The 12,821-nt window shown below is 40.6% G+C and overlaps 1 protein-coding gene across 2 annotated transcripts in view; it reads left to right on the top strand.

Annotated features, from left to right (window-relative positions):
• SLC38A9 (solute carrier family 38 member 9) overlaps positions 1-12,821 on the top strand; it is a 99,393-nt gene that overhangs the window by 60,828 nt on the left and 25,744 nt on the right. The gene's annotated exons all lie outside the window — the stretch shown is intronic.

Genomic DNA, 12,821 nt, shown 5'->3' with positions numbered 1-12,821 from the left:
CACCTCCTCCTAGAGAGCTATGCCATGTAACAGTATTTTTTAAAGACAAAAAAAGAAAAAGAAGAGGAAAAAATCAGCCCAACCAATCAATACATTGAAAAAGTCTAAAAACGTGTGCAATGTGCAACACTTGTGGACCTCCCATCTCAAGGAAGAGGTGGGTTGAGGGTGTGCTATCTTATCTTGTCACTGAAGTCCTGCTTGGTCTGTATGATTTTGCTCCATCCACTTTTGATTTGTGTGTATGTGTGTATGCTCATTGTCTTTCCATTTATTTAGTTGTAGTCACTGTGTATGTTGTTTTCTTCACTCTGCGTCAGTTCAGATCTTTCCAAGCTTCTCAGGATTTATCACATTCATCGTTTCTTACAGCACAACAGTATTCCATTACATTCATGTGCCACAGTGTGTTTGGCCATTCCCCCAACTGATGAGCATCTATTTGTTTCCAGTTCTTTTCCATCACCAAAAATACTGCTATAAATATTTTCGGTGCATACCAGGACTTCTTATCACTGGCTCCATGTAAGCCCAGTAAAAGAGTCTCTGATTCAAAGGACATGGACATTTTAGTTAATTTGTTTACATAATTCCAAATTGTTTTCCAAAATGGTTATGTAGCGAGGAGTTTATATTCTAATGCAGGAAGACAGTACAAAAAAAGGAGCTGAAGTGGAGAGGTAGAGGAGTGGGCGTGAAGATTATTTTGAAGCTCTGAAAGTTAGAAACAGCGTGGGGAGGATAGTGAAGGCAGATCAACCGGGGCCCCTTCACAAAATGGAGCCCGAAGGAGGAACTCATTTACTGGGAGGAGGGGATGGGCCTTGCAGACAGATAGTTAGTGGTGAGTAGGCCACAGTTATGGTAGGATGAACCAGAACTAGGAGACCTAAAGCACTGAGGTAAGTTCCAGGATGCAGCAGCAGTAGACTAAAGATTTTGAAGTCAAAAAGGTCATGAACAGGGCTGGGAAGGGAACCAGCTTCTCATGTGGACCTGTGATCTCTTACATGTCTGTATTCCCTCCAGTGTGATAAAAATTGCAATCCACCTGTGCCTACTGATTCTTTGTGGCTCTAGCCATGTGCCATGACATGTACTATAAATTTACTGAAAAGCGTTCAACCAATGTGTTGGAGGCTTTATTTTAGTTCTCCTAACCTTACTGGAATCCGGTGGAGCACATATTCTGTCCACTAGTTATTTCTGCATGTCATGTGTGAAATTTTAATTTACTTACTGAGAAGATGCTGAAATATATGACTAAACTAAAACATCTTTATTAATATACTCTTAAAACATGATTTGATTCACAAGGTTCCCCTTAGATCATTTGATGGTCCAACTTCCTCATTTTACAGATGAGGAAACTGAGGGCAGGAAACTTTCAATGACACAACCAAGGTCATACAGTTATGTAGTAGCAGAGCCGAGACTAGAACGAGGGTCATTGCAGCTACTTTTCATGCAGCAGTGTCCAGTCAATAAGATCATGCTTTTGTTTGATTACCCTACAAAACCTGAACATTACTGAGGGGAAAGAATTATTGGAACTTAGATTTTTGAATTAGATTTGCTTTGTTCTCTAGGGCTTGTCTGGATCTGTTTTTATCGTGAAAGTGTAGGTGCCTTAGAGACTTATAGGAAGTTAATGTTGCTGCCTTTTCTAGATTTTTGAAAAGCATTTAAGAACTCTGTTTAAATTATTCTTGTCAGAGCAGTGTTCATAATAAAAATGAGGTGAGCTTACACATGCCTGGACCTGGTCCTTATTAGTTCCACTAGCCAGGCTGTCTTCAGAGTAATACACAAGAAACATACATCAAGTCTCTGGGCTCTGGGACAGCTAAGAAGTACATTCTTAGACCATTTATACTTTTGGACTTATCACCAACTCATTTAGATAGTCACTCTGGCCGTATCTTATGTCTTTAAGGAATTTGAAATGAACACAGCTGAGCCCTTGTAATATGATATAAAGAGGAGTACTAGGTATGGAATCAAGTGGACCTGAATTTAAATCTCATCTCTGCCATTTACTTCCTATGTGACTTTAGGTAAATCACTACATGCCTTATCAGGAAATTTCAAGTGTTGGACAGAATGACTAAGAAGTTCTCTTCCAGCTCTAAATTTATGATTCTGTTATCCTAATTTAGGAGCTACTAAAATTCACAGCCAAGTAGGATAAGACCAAAGACAAAAGAGGAAGCTTCCAAAGTCCTTGAAAATAGTAGATATTTCCAAAATAAAAAGTAAGCAGAAATATATACTCAAGGTGATTGTGGTAAACAGCAGGACAAACTGCAGCATATTGTGACCTCCAGTCTACCAGGAATCCAAACTTTTTTTTTCAGCATTCAGCTTTGAAGAAAGAATTAAATGACCTGGAAACAATCTGTTATCAGGAACTCATCAAAAATTCAACTTCCAAAATATACCATTATGGCCTATCCAGATTTAATCCAGAGTTTTAGGTTTATTCATGATGATGACTCTAAACCACTGTTAAGTACTAGGTCCTGTCCACATTAGCCCCTCCTCCCAAAAAGACTCAATTAGGATCAGTACGACTCACACTTAAGTGCTTCTTGTGGTAGTCTAGTGTGTGAAAGTTGTCGTTGCATGTCTATTATTTATTTGAACTTTTTCGTGAATTAGAATAAAAAGAACTGATAAAACACTCTGGGGTTTACACAAAGTGCTTTTTCCACAACTCTGTTATTCAGGTAGTATTGTCCCTGTTTTATAGATGAGAAAACCCATACTTAAAAAGGTTAAGTGACCTGCCTGTGGTTCTGAAAGTCAGTAAGTGGTGGATCCTGGGTATAAACAGGGCACTCTGAGCCCAGCTCCAGTACTCTCTCCAGTATAGCACACTGATCACTTTATTTCTCCATCATTTAAGATAAAAGATAATTTGTCACCCTTATAATCAGAGTTTTGAGAACCATGGTGATGGAAATGCTAACCAGATATTGCCTTGGGATGACTTAGCTTAAACTGGATAAATGAAGAAATTGACCATTTCTGGTGGTCACAGAATGCAGAATGAAACCTATTTTGGGCCAGTGTAGGATTGTATTTTGCTTGCCTGTGCATATTTGTTACAAGGTTTTATTATTTTTTTTCCAGGGGTAGAGAGAGATGAGGCAAGGAGAGAAAATAAATACTTGTTAATTGATTAACAAAAAATTTTAAGATGGGGAGGGGGAAGGAACCTCACCCTTTTCTTAAAAATCAAAATTGTAATTTATCATAAGCTGAGATTATAGAAGTGGAAGACAGAAACCTTCAAGGTATACTGGAATTGATGAGTTAAAAATACTTTCCTGACTCTCATTACTTATTTTTCTTTTTCTCTTCCACTCCTTCTGGATCCCAGAAATTAATTCCATTTCATTTTCCCTAGCACCTAAACTTTCCCTCCTTTGCCAGAAAGTTTGCATTTTATGCTTAAATCAATCCCAGTTTTTTGGAAAGTTTAAAAACTCATTAAATGCGCTTTGCCTTGAGGTCTGAAGACCTGGATTCTAAGTCTAGCACTACCAGTAGCTAGCTTTGCTTAAGCGCTTCCATTTTCTCAACTGTAAAATGAGAATAATAGCCACTATTGAGACACCTTAAAATATTTTTAGGACATGGTGAGTATGTGTGAAGTGTTATAATTTTATACTTTTATTTTTACAAGATATTACTGCTGCTAATGTTGTGTCACTAGGTAGTAATACCTCCCCCTCATTTATTTATGTCTTTCTGGGTTTTTGAGAGATACTTTTGCTTCTTGACTGGAGTGGTACTCATGGAATTTGGCCTAAAGTATTTTAGAGATAAGAGGTTGGATGTATACTTTGATATTTGAATTAACTGTGCTGTTTGGTATATAGCAAAAAATAACACATAGGCAAGCCCTAACTTTTTCTTCCAAAAGTTTATATGAAAAGCTAGTTTTTTCATAGTTGAATGCATTTTTCCTTAGAAATGTTATAAACTGAGGGTTACCTCTCTGAGTCTCAATTTCCTTGGCTGTAAAATGGGATGGTAATATTTGTACTGCGTATCTTACAGAGTTGACATATCCTTTTTTAAGTTGTAAAACTATATTTAATTGGAAAACATTATTACTGAGTTCTCAGGAAAACCCATAAAAGCCTGTTTAATTCATAAGACAGCCTAAGTTTAGTACTATTTCAAATGGTCTTGATTATACTGTACTCCAGATGTTAGGAACCATTCCTCCCCTCTCCCTCTTCCATCCATGGGGATGGCCTTGAGACGCAGGACGGGGGCTCCAGCAGGGGGAGGCTTAAGTGGGTATGGGGTGAGACTTGGTCATCAGAGAATTACTGTGAAAATCAAGAATGAATAGAGGGTTTGAGGCTCCCGGGTAACACTGTATGGGAGGGCAGTCTCTTGATTGCTTTGTCTTGGACTGGCTGCTCAGTTTACACTCATACTTTCCTTTTATTGGGACCTAGGAATTTCTCTTCCATTCACACTGCCAGAACTTCAGAGCTTCCCTCCTCTGTGTCCCCATCTTCCTCTTCTCTTATTTTCCGTTCTCTTGGGAGAGTTGAGTCAAGGCATTTGTATGGAGTGTTTGGGCACACAGAGAATGAAAGTAAAGTTCATCTGTGTTTCGGAGGAGAAGGAAGGGAGGAAATAAGTACTTATTTAGCATGTGCTAGTCACTGCACTAAGTGCTTTACAAATGTGCTTTCATTTGATCTTCACCTCAAGCCTGGGCGATAGCTGCTATTATTATCCTCAATTTACAGTTGAGGAAACTGAGGCAAACAGGTTAAATGACAGCTAGTAAGTTGTCTAAGCCTATATTTAAATTCAGATCTTCTCAGCTTCAGGCCCAGCACAACCTCCCATGCGATCTAGCTAGATAGCAGCAACCTACACCAGTTATCATAAACATTTATCACAGGAGCTGGGCTTATCTTCCCTACTTCCTTCAGTAATGTCAGCCCTGCCACCTCAGAGTGTATGCGATAAGAAGCTGCACGTTGCAGATGGGAGTGATTCTGGGCAGCTGGTCCCCTCCAACCAATACTCCCCACCACCCCAGAAAAAAGCTACCTTCTATCTCTTCTCTCCAGACCTGTGCACACCTACATGGAATGCACACTCTTTACTGTTTCATTCAAATCTTTGTGTCCACCCCCCCTTCCCTTCCTCCTTGGTTCGGGTGAAGGAGAAAAGGGAGGTGTTTATTTAAGCCTCCTACTAGGACTTCTGAGGGCCTTTTCCACTGCCTTGTGCAAACACTGAAATCAGTCCCTGCTCTCAGAAAGGTTACATTCTTCAGGGGACTAAAACACATACATGGATAAGTAAATGCAAAATATATCAATACAAAGCAATTTGTGGGTCAAATCAGAAAGCACTAACAATGGGGAGATTCAGAAATGCCCTGTAGAGGAAATGACACCTGAGCAGAGAAACTTGCAGGAAGCTAGGAATAATTTTTTTTTTTTACTTTTTTTGATCTGAATTTAAAGGACAAAAAACCCGAGTATTTCCATATACTTTTCAGAGCACAAAAAGAGGGTTGTATATTAAACTATAAATCTCTTTTTCATACTGCTTGCATTTTTGAAAGTCTGTAATAAATTCCACATTACTTTCAAAATTGCTCTGCTTGTCTCTGCTTCATCTGAACTTTCTTCTGTTCTCTTCTGTGTATTTTTTAAAGGTTTATTGCTAAACACCTGTTCCTCTCCAACACCTCCCCCTCCCCCCACAACTCCCATTTTAAAACAGAGAAAATCCCCATAAAAAAAATCAGCATAGTGAACCAAAGTGAATCTCCACACAGCCATGTCCAAAAATGTATGTCTTTGCACCTTAGGTCCTCTGGAGACATAGTTAATCATACTTTGCCCAGCATTCATGTCTTTTAGAATTTTCTTTGCAGTGTTTTTTTCTTCATATAAATGTTCCTCCTGGTTCTGTTCTTTTCACTCTCCATCAGTTTATAGTTCCCAGGATTACTGAAATCATTTTTCTCTAACTTATTATGGCATAATGATATATCATAAGTTGTCCAGCCATTTCCACACTGATGAACACCCCCTTATATTCCAATTCTTTTCTTTTTTTTAATACCATTTTTAGGATCAGGAATTTTGCTTTGCTTGTAGCTATTCACCCTGAAGTGTTATCTTCTTGCTCTCTCAGGCCTGCTCAGTTTGATATATTTCCACATCAAACTGTATGTGTTCAACTCTCCTTTGTCTACTTCAGAAAAGAATGGAGGTTATTTGATGTCTGCTTCCTTTTCTTCCACGTTTAAATACTCTTCTCACACATCCCAAATGTGAGAAACAGCAAGTTCCACCTTCCCTCCTTGCTCTTTTTTTAACATTAGTATCTTCATTTTGTCTTCTCTTTTCTTTCCTCTTCTCAAACCACTAGAATAGAGTGGATCTACCCCGCCCGCCCCCCCCAGGGCCTTTTCTCTTCTTGCTCTCTAAATATCTTTTGGAGTCATTAAGATTCTTAAGGTCACATGTTTCTTCTCTCTCATTAGGATGTTAGTATTATATCATCCTATAGCTCCTTCCATTTGCTCAAATAAATTTACCTTCCTAGGTTTCTGTTGACTCTTGTGTTTATATTTCAGAATTTCTACTCAGCTTTTTTTTTTCCATCAGAAATGCTTAAAAGGCTTCTATTTCATTAAAAATCCATTTTTTCCCCTGTAGGATTATATTCTTTGCAGGGTAAGTCATTCTTGGTTGTAAACACACTTATTCTTTTGGAATATTGTATTCCAGTAACTCTCATTTAAAATAGAAGTTGCCAGGTCTTGTGTGATCATTACTCTGGTTGCTTTGTCACTTGGAAATGCTTCTTTCTGGCTGCTTGCAGTATTGTTTTTAAATAAGGAAACTCTAATTTTTTGTCTATAATATTCCTGGGACTGAATTTTCATTTATGATTTCCTGAAATATATAATCCAGGGGTTTTTGAAAGCATGGTCTTCAGGGAATCCAGTGCTTCTTAAATTCTCTCTCCTTGACCTCTTTTCCAAGGTCACTTGTTTTCATATCAGATATCTATTGCATTCGTTTGAACATTTCTTACTATCTCATGTAGTCAATGATTTGTATTTGGTCTAGTCTAGTTTTCAAGGAATTGGTTATTTGGGTGAAATTTATCACTTTCTCTTCTAACCTATTTATTCTCTTGATTCTTTCTTCCAGAACCTTTATTTCATTTTACATCTCTTGCTTCATTTCTGCTAAGTATTCATGTGTTCTTTGAGGAAAGTCCATATTTTCATTAAGACACTGCTTACAGTGGTTACATTTACCTTCTCCTTTTAGGCTGGATTTTTGCACACCCCTGGATCTATAATTTTTTATATTGGTTGGTGTCTTCTTTGGCTTAATTATCTTTCTAGCCTTAGTGCTTGAATTGGGAATTGGTAGCAATGCCAGGTCTGCCTATAAGTGCCTTGTACAACTTTTGTGTCTTGACCCTGGTGATCTGGGATCCTGTGCTGACCTTTATTTCCCAGGATTAAGTCTATGTGGATCTTTTAGGTTCAGAGCACTGCATCTCTGGGCCCTCAGTGGTTTTTCAGGACGTTGTGCCTTGGACGTCTGGGGTGGCTCAATCTTAGTGCTAATATGCTTGCACTAGTTATCACCTCTTTTGGATCTCTCTAAGGACCCCACTGTTGGTGTCTAGCTCACCCTATGTCTTTCCTAGGAAAGTCTCTCACTTTAGCTGCTTCTAGATATGGAATGTCACAGGTTACGTGTCTCCTTCGAATTGTTTCTGATCCCTCAGAAGGCTGCCAGCTTATCTGCCCACAGTGGAGCTGGCTTTACTAGTGGTCACCTTTTCTGTTGCCTGTTGACTGCTCGATAACTTTTCATACAGTTCAGAGATAGAAAAAGTCACTTACTTTAGCCTCTGGTCAGGCAGTCATCTTGGCCAGAAGTCCATGAGATCTAGGGATTGGAAGAGATGAAGAAGTAAGTGCTCCAGGCATGGGGGAAGCCTTTTCAGAAGTTCAGTGCTGAGAGATAGAAGGCCATATATGGGAAGAGCAAGTGGGCTGTTCGTCTGGTGGCTAGTACATAGAGGACATGTGGGACAGTAAGGCGCAATCATTCTGATGAGTTTGAGCCAGATTGGCTCTACATGATTCAGGAATGACATTGATTATCTGGTGGGCAACTGGGACAGTGAAGGGCCTGAAGGTCATGCCATATGGTGGCTAATCTGGCGGTGCTCAGCCTGGAAGAGAAAGCAGATTTAGGCTTGATAGAAGAACTTTTCAAATGAGTAGAATTGTCCAAAAGCAAAATGGAAAATGGAAATAGTGTGTTTCTCTTAATTAAAAGACTTGAGATTACTTGACTAGGGAACACACTCTTTCACATGCAAGCCAAAAAGAACTAAACCAACCGTGTTGCCAAATCTTGTTTCAAGGGAGGATGTTTAGAAAGGGTCCAACTTCCATGGATGAATTCTCTGCCTACACCCTATATCTAGCTACCAAGAAAAGCTTCCATGGCAGCAGAAAATCCTTAGCTTTATTATTCAGTTGCAATATTGGAAGCTAATAGGAAGGGGTAGGAAAGGTGTGAACCTTAGCTCAAACATATGTGGGCTCTCTGATTTTATTCTAGTGTCTTGGGTCACCCTAACCACTGGCCTGGGGAAATTGGTTCACTGCTTAGCCAGGTCTGAAGAAGCACCCTTGTGAGTTGGCTATTATAGAACTGATTGACCCTTAACACACTTGGTCTGTCCTTTATGTCTACACATCTTGAAAAAAGCTCATGGTTACACTGGAAGTTCTAGTGATTGCATGTAGAAGTACTTGTTTTGTACAGCTAACAAAACATGATAGTACTTTAGTTGCTAAGAAACAAATCTTAAAACCTCTTTTGGTAGATTGTATTCCTTAACTTATTTCAAGAATTAACAATAAATTTTGTGTTGAAAAGAGGTTATTCACACTAAACACTGAAAATTTATTAAAAAAAAATAGAGGTAGTATAGTCTCCTTAATGTTGTATAAGTGGGTTGATTAAACTGATTTAAATGATTATCATGTATGTGGATTAGCATTTAAGTCAGTTTGGCTGGAATGTAGCCTACTGAGAGGGAGTAAAGTGAAATCACTTTGAAGAAGTAGGTTGTGTAGTTTGGATTAAGTGTTGGGAATGTGAGGAGGAATACATGAAATAGAATGCAATGGGTAAGTCGGAGCCAGATAGTGGAGGGCACTGACTGCTAAGCTGCGGAGGTTTGTGTTTTCTTTTTAAAATTCAATATGTAGTCAGAGGAATTGAAGGGTTTTTGCTCAGCAAAATGACGTGATCATACCTATTCACCAGGAAGACCAGTACAACAGTACTCTGTAGGAGGAAGGTACTGTAAACAGAAGACCCGTTAGACTATTACAGTTCAATAATCTGAGTAAAAGATAATGAGGATCTGAACACAATTGGCAGCAACAGGAAATGGTAGGTATGAGAGATGTCACAAAGATAGAGCAATAGGGCACTGACTGCATGAAGCAGAAGGGAAGGATGAGTTGAATAGGGCTTAGAAGTTACAAGGATGGGTGATTGGGAAAATGGTGGTGCCAGTGTCATAGAGGATTACAAGATTTGGTAGGGAAAATGAGACCTTTCAGCATGTTGAGTTTGAAATGCCAGCGGGATCTTTGGGACCATTCTGATCTAAGAAGCGAGGTCGGAGCTAGAAACGTGTATTTGTGAGTTGTTCCTACAGAAGTAATAGTTGAAGCCGTAGTGCCTGATGATATCGCCAAGGGAAAGAATGTAGAGAGGGGGGGAAAAGAGGGCAAACAAAGACTTTGGGGCACGGAGAGTGAGGGAAGAAAGGGGAGCCAGTCAGTCAGTAAACATTTATTTAAGTGCCCGCTTTGTTCTAGTCATTGTGCTAAGCGCTGGAAAAAGACAAAAAATAGTCCCCGGGAGACACATGCACAGTGTTGTGTACAAACAAACTGTGCAGGATAGATTGGAGGTAACTGAGTGAGGGAAGACAGTAGTATTGAGGATGATCAGGAAAGACTTCTCATGGAAGGTAGGATTTTAGCTGGGACTTGAGGGAAGCCACGGAAGTGAGGAGACAGAAATGAAGAAGTAACAAATTTGAGGCCAGTGAAAATGCCCAGAAATCAGGAGATGGGCATTTTGTCAGAGGAGCAGGAAGGGGGCCAGTGTCACTAGGTCATAAAGTATATTTAGGGGGAGGGAGAGAGATACAAGATTAGAAAGGTGGGGGGGGGGGTGGCGGGGAGCCGGGGTAGGAAGGGCATTAAAAGACAAAAAAAATATTTTATATTTATTCTTGGAGTTCACTCCATTGGAGGAGCCATCGGAGTTTACTGGATGAGAGAGTCACATAGGATTATCACTGACTGGAGGATGGGCAGGAGTGGAGAGAGATGTGTCGAGGGACACCAGCTGACAAGCTGTTGCAGTAGTCCCAGGTGAGGAGGTCCTGCAACCAGGTGCTAGAAGTGTCAGAAGAGAGAAGGGGACAAATTGAAGAGATGTTGCCAAGGTAGAGTTGATGGGACTTGGCAACAAGTTGGATATGGTGGGGAAGAGATGAGAGTTGAGGAAGACTCCGGGGTGGTAAGCTTCAGTGACTGGGAGGCTGGTGATGCCCTCAGTAGTAATAGGAAAATTAGGAAGAGGGAAGGGCTGGGGGTGGGGGGAAGGTGATGGGTTCAGTTTTGATCGGGTTACATTTAAGATGACTACATGACAGGTAGTTCTATATATTTAATAGCTGGAGTTGTTAGACTGGAGCTCAGGAGAGAGGTTAGGGTGGGACAAGTAGATGTGAGAATCATCTGTATATAGATAGCGATTGAATCCCTGGGAGCTGATGAGATCACCAGAAGCAGTGGGATAGAAGGAAAGGAGGGCCATGGATTGAGGCTTGGAGTTAATGGACTCCCTGGATGAAGATCCAGTAAAGAAGACTGAGAAGGAGCAGCAGTAGAGGGGGCAGTCTGCTGGAGAAGGTGGGATGGAGTGGGATCAGTTATGAATGCAGATGGAAGGAGGGGCCGCTTCTCCATGAGACAGGTAAAGAAGATAATGTCTTCTGAGTAATGTGAGAGGAGTATAAGGGGAGATAAAGGAGTTCTTGACAAATGGCCTCAATCTCTTAATGCAGCCAAATATTGCATTAGTGGTCTTTGCCGCCAAAGTCATATGATGCCAAAGTCAGAAGTTAAGGAGATACACACGGAGCAAGGTCAGGTGAAACCAGAAGAACAAGGCAGTATGCTGCCCTGCTGAAGATAAGGGTGATTTACCTCCCACTAATATCCACCCTAAGCAGCCTTCTTTTATGGCAAATTGTGTTCCAACCACACCCTCCCCTCCCACACAGCTGAAAGTTATGCTTGTTGAGCACTTTCTCCTTTGCATGAGACAAACTCAGTTATCAAAAACATATACCTTTTTATCCATAGTATTTTCCTGACTTTGATCTATGCAATTTTAAAATTTCTTCTAGAGTCAGTTTACCTCCTACTTAGTTTGGACACAAATTCTGGGAACTCACAGGAGTCTAGCTTGGGGTGGAACCAAGATGGCAGCGTAATAGGAAATAATATAGCCAAGCTCCCCTACACAAAACTTGTCCAAACAAATCTAGAAAATTCACCAGACCAAAATCCAGAAAAAGTCACAGTGAGTCATTTGTCCAGCCTGGCTTGGCCTAGGGTGACAGGAAGGTCTGCAGACACTGGGGAAAGTCCAGCCAGAAACACTGCTGTACTTGGAGCACTTTAGTATCCAGGGAGAGGTTGTGCACCAAGATAAGAGGAAATCCCAGACCCATGCTTGGGCATCATCAGACTAATACTAGACTACCACAATGGGAACAGGTGCCAGCTGGCAGCTTTGTTGCCTGCTCTCCAGTTCTTGATCATAGAACCAGGACAGACTGAGAAGGGGACCTAGGCACAAGAACTGATGCTCCTGTATAGGGGGACCTTGGTTTGGGGGGGGCGGGGTAGGACAAGGAATGTACCATGAAAGGAAAACATTCAGAAGCAAGAGGCAGTTGTGTGGCTGAGGCTCCAGGAGCACAACTGGGTCTCAGTTTCAGCTTCTAGCCTAGACTTCAGGGGAATAATCAGGGCAGGATTCCCAGACCAAAGAGAGCCTACAATTGTTTCACTCTGAAGTAGCAGAGTTTCCTAGCTGATAGGGGCTGAGTCGAGTACCTGTCTACTATTACTATGACTGGAACTCGGGTCAAAAGTTTGCCAAGCTCAGGCCAGGGGGACAGCAATCAGATTCTGCCTTGGGTCAGACCGTTTTGGGGGCATTAAATAGATTGTAGTTCCCCAGGCTGTTCCAGAAATCCTGGACTACCATGACAGTGAATACCTCAAGAAAGGAACAGGCTCAGCTTCCCCTCCCAAAGTTCAGTAGAGTCTAATCCAAACATGAAATCCACAGTCAGGAAAGTAGGCTGGAAGAATGCACAAACAAACAAAAAAAAAAGCACATCTTAAAGAGCTGTCAGCAAAAGGTATCAGCAGAGCCCAAGACAAAAACCCAGAAGAGAGAATGACCCCAAAACATCTATAAGCAGAGACTCAGAGAAAAACACAACTTGGGCACAGAGTTAACTAGAATTCTTAGAAGAGGTGAAGCAAGAATTGAAAAATGTTTTTATAAATGAAATGAGAACAAATGAGGAAAAAAAAAATTTAAAAGAAACCAGAGCTATGCAAGAAAGAATTTGAAAGGGAATTAACAGCTTGGCACAGGTGTAAAACCTTG

This window comes from Trichosurus vulpecula, chromosome 1, assembly GCF_011100635.1.
Source record: "Trichosurus vulpecula isolate mTriVul1 chromosome 1, mTriVul1.pri, whole genome shotgun sequence".
Classification (NCBI taxonomy): domain Eukaryota; kingdom Metazoa; phylum Chordata; class Mammalia; order Diprotodontia; family Phalangeridae; genus Trichosurus; species Trichosurus vulpecula.
Note: the sequence above shows the minus strand (reverse complement) of the source record. Positions and strands in the feature narration are given on the sequence as shown.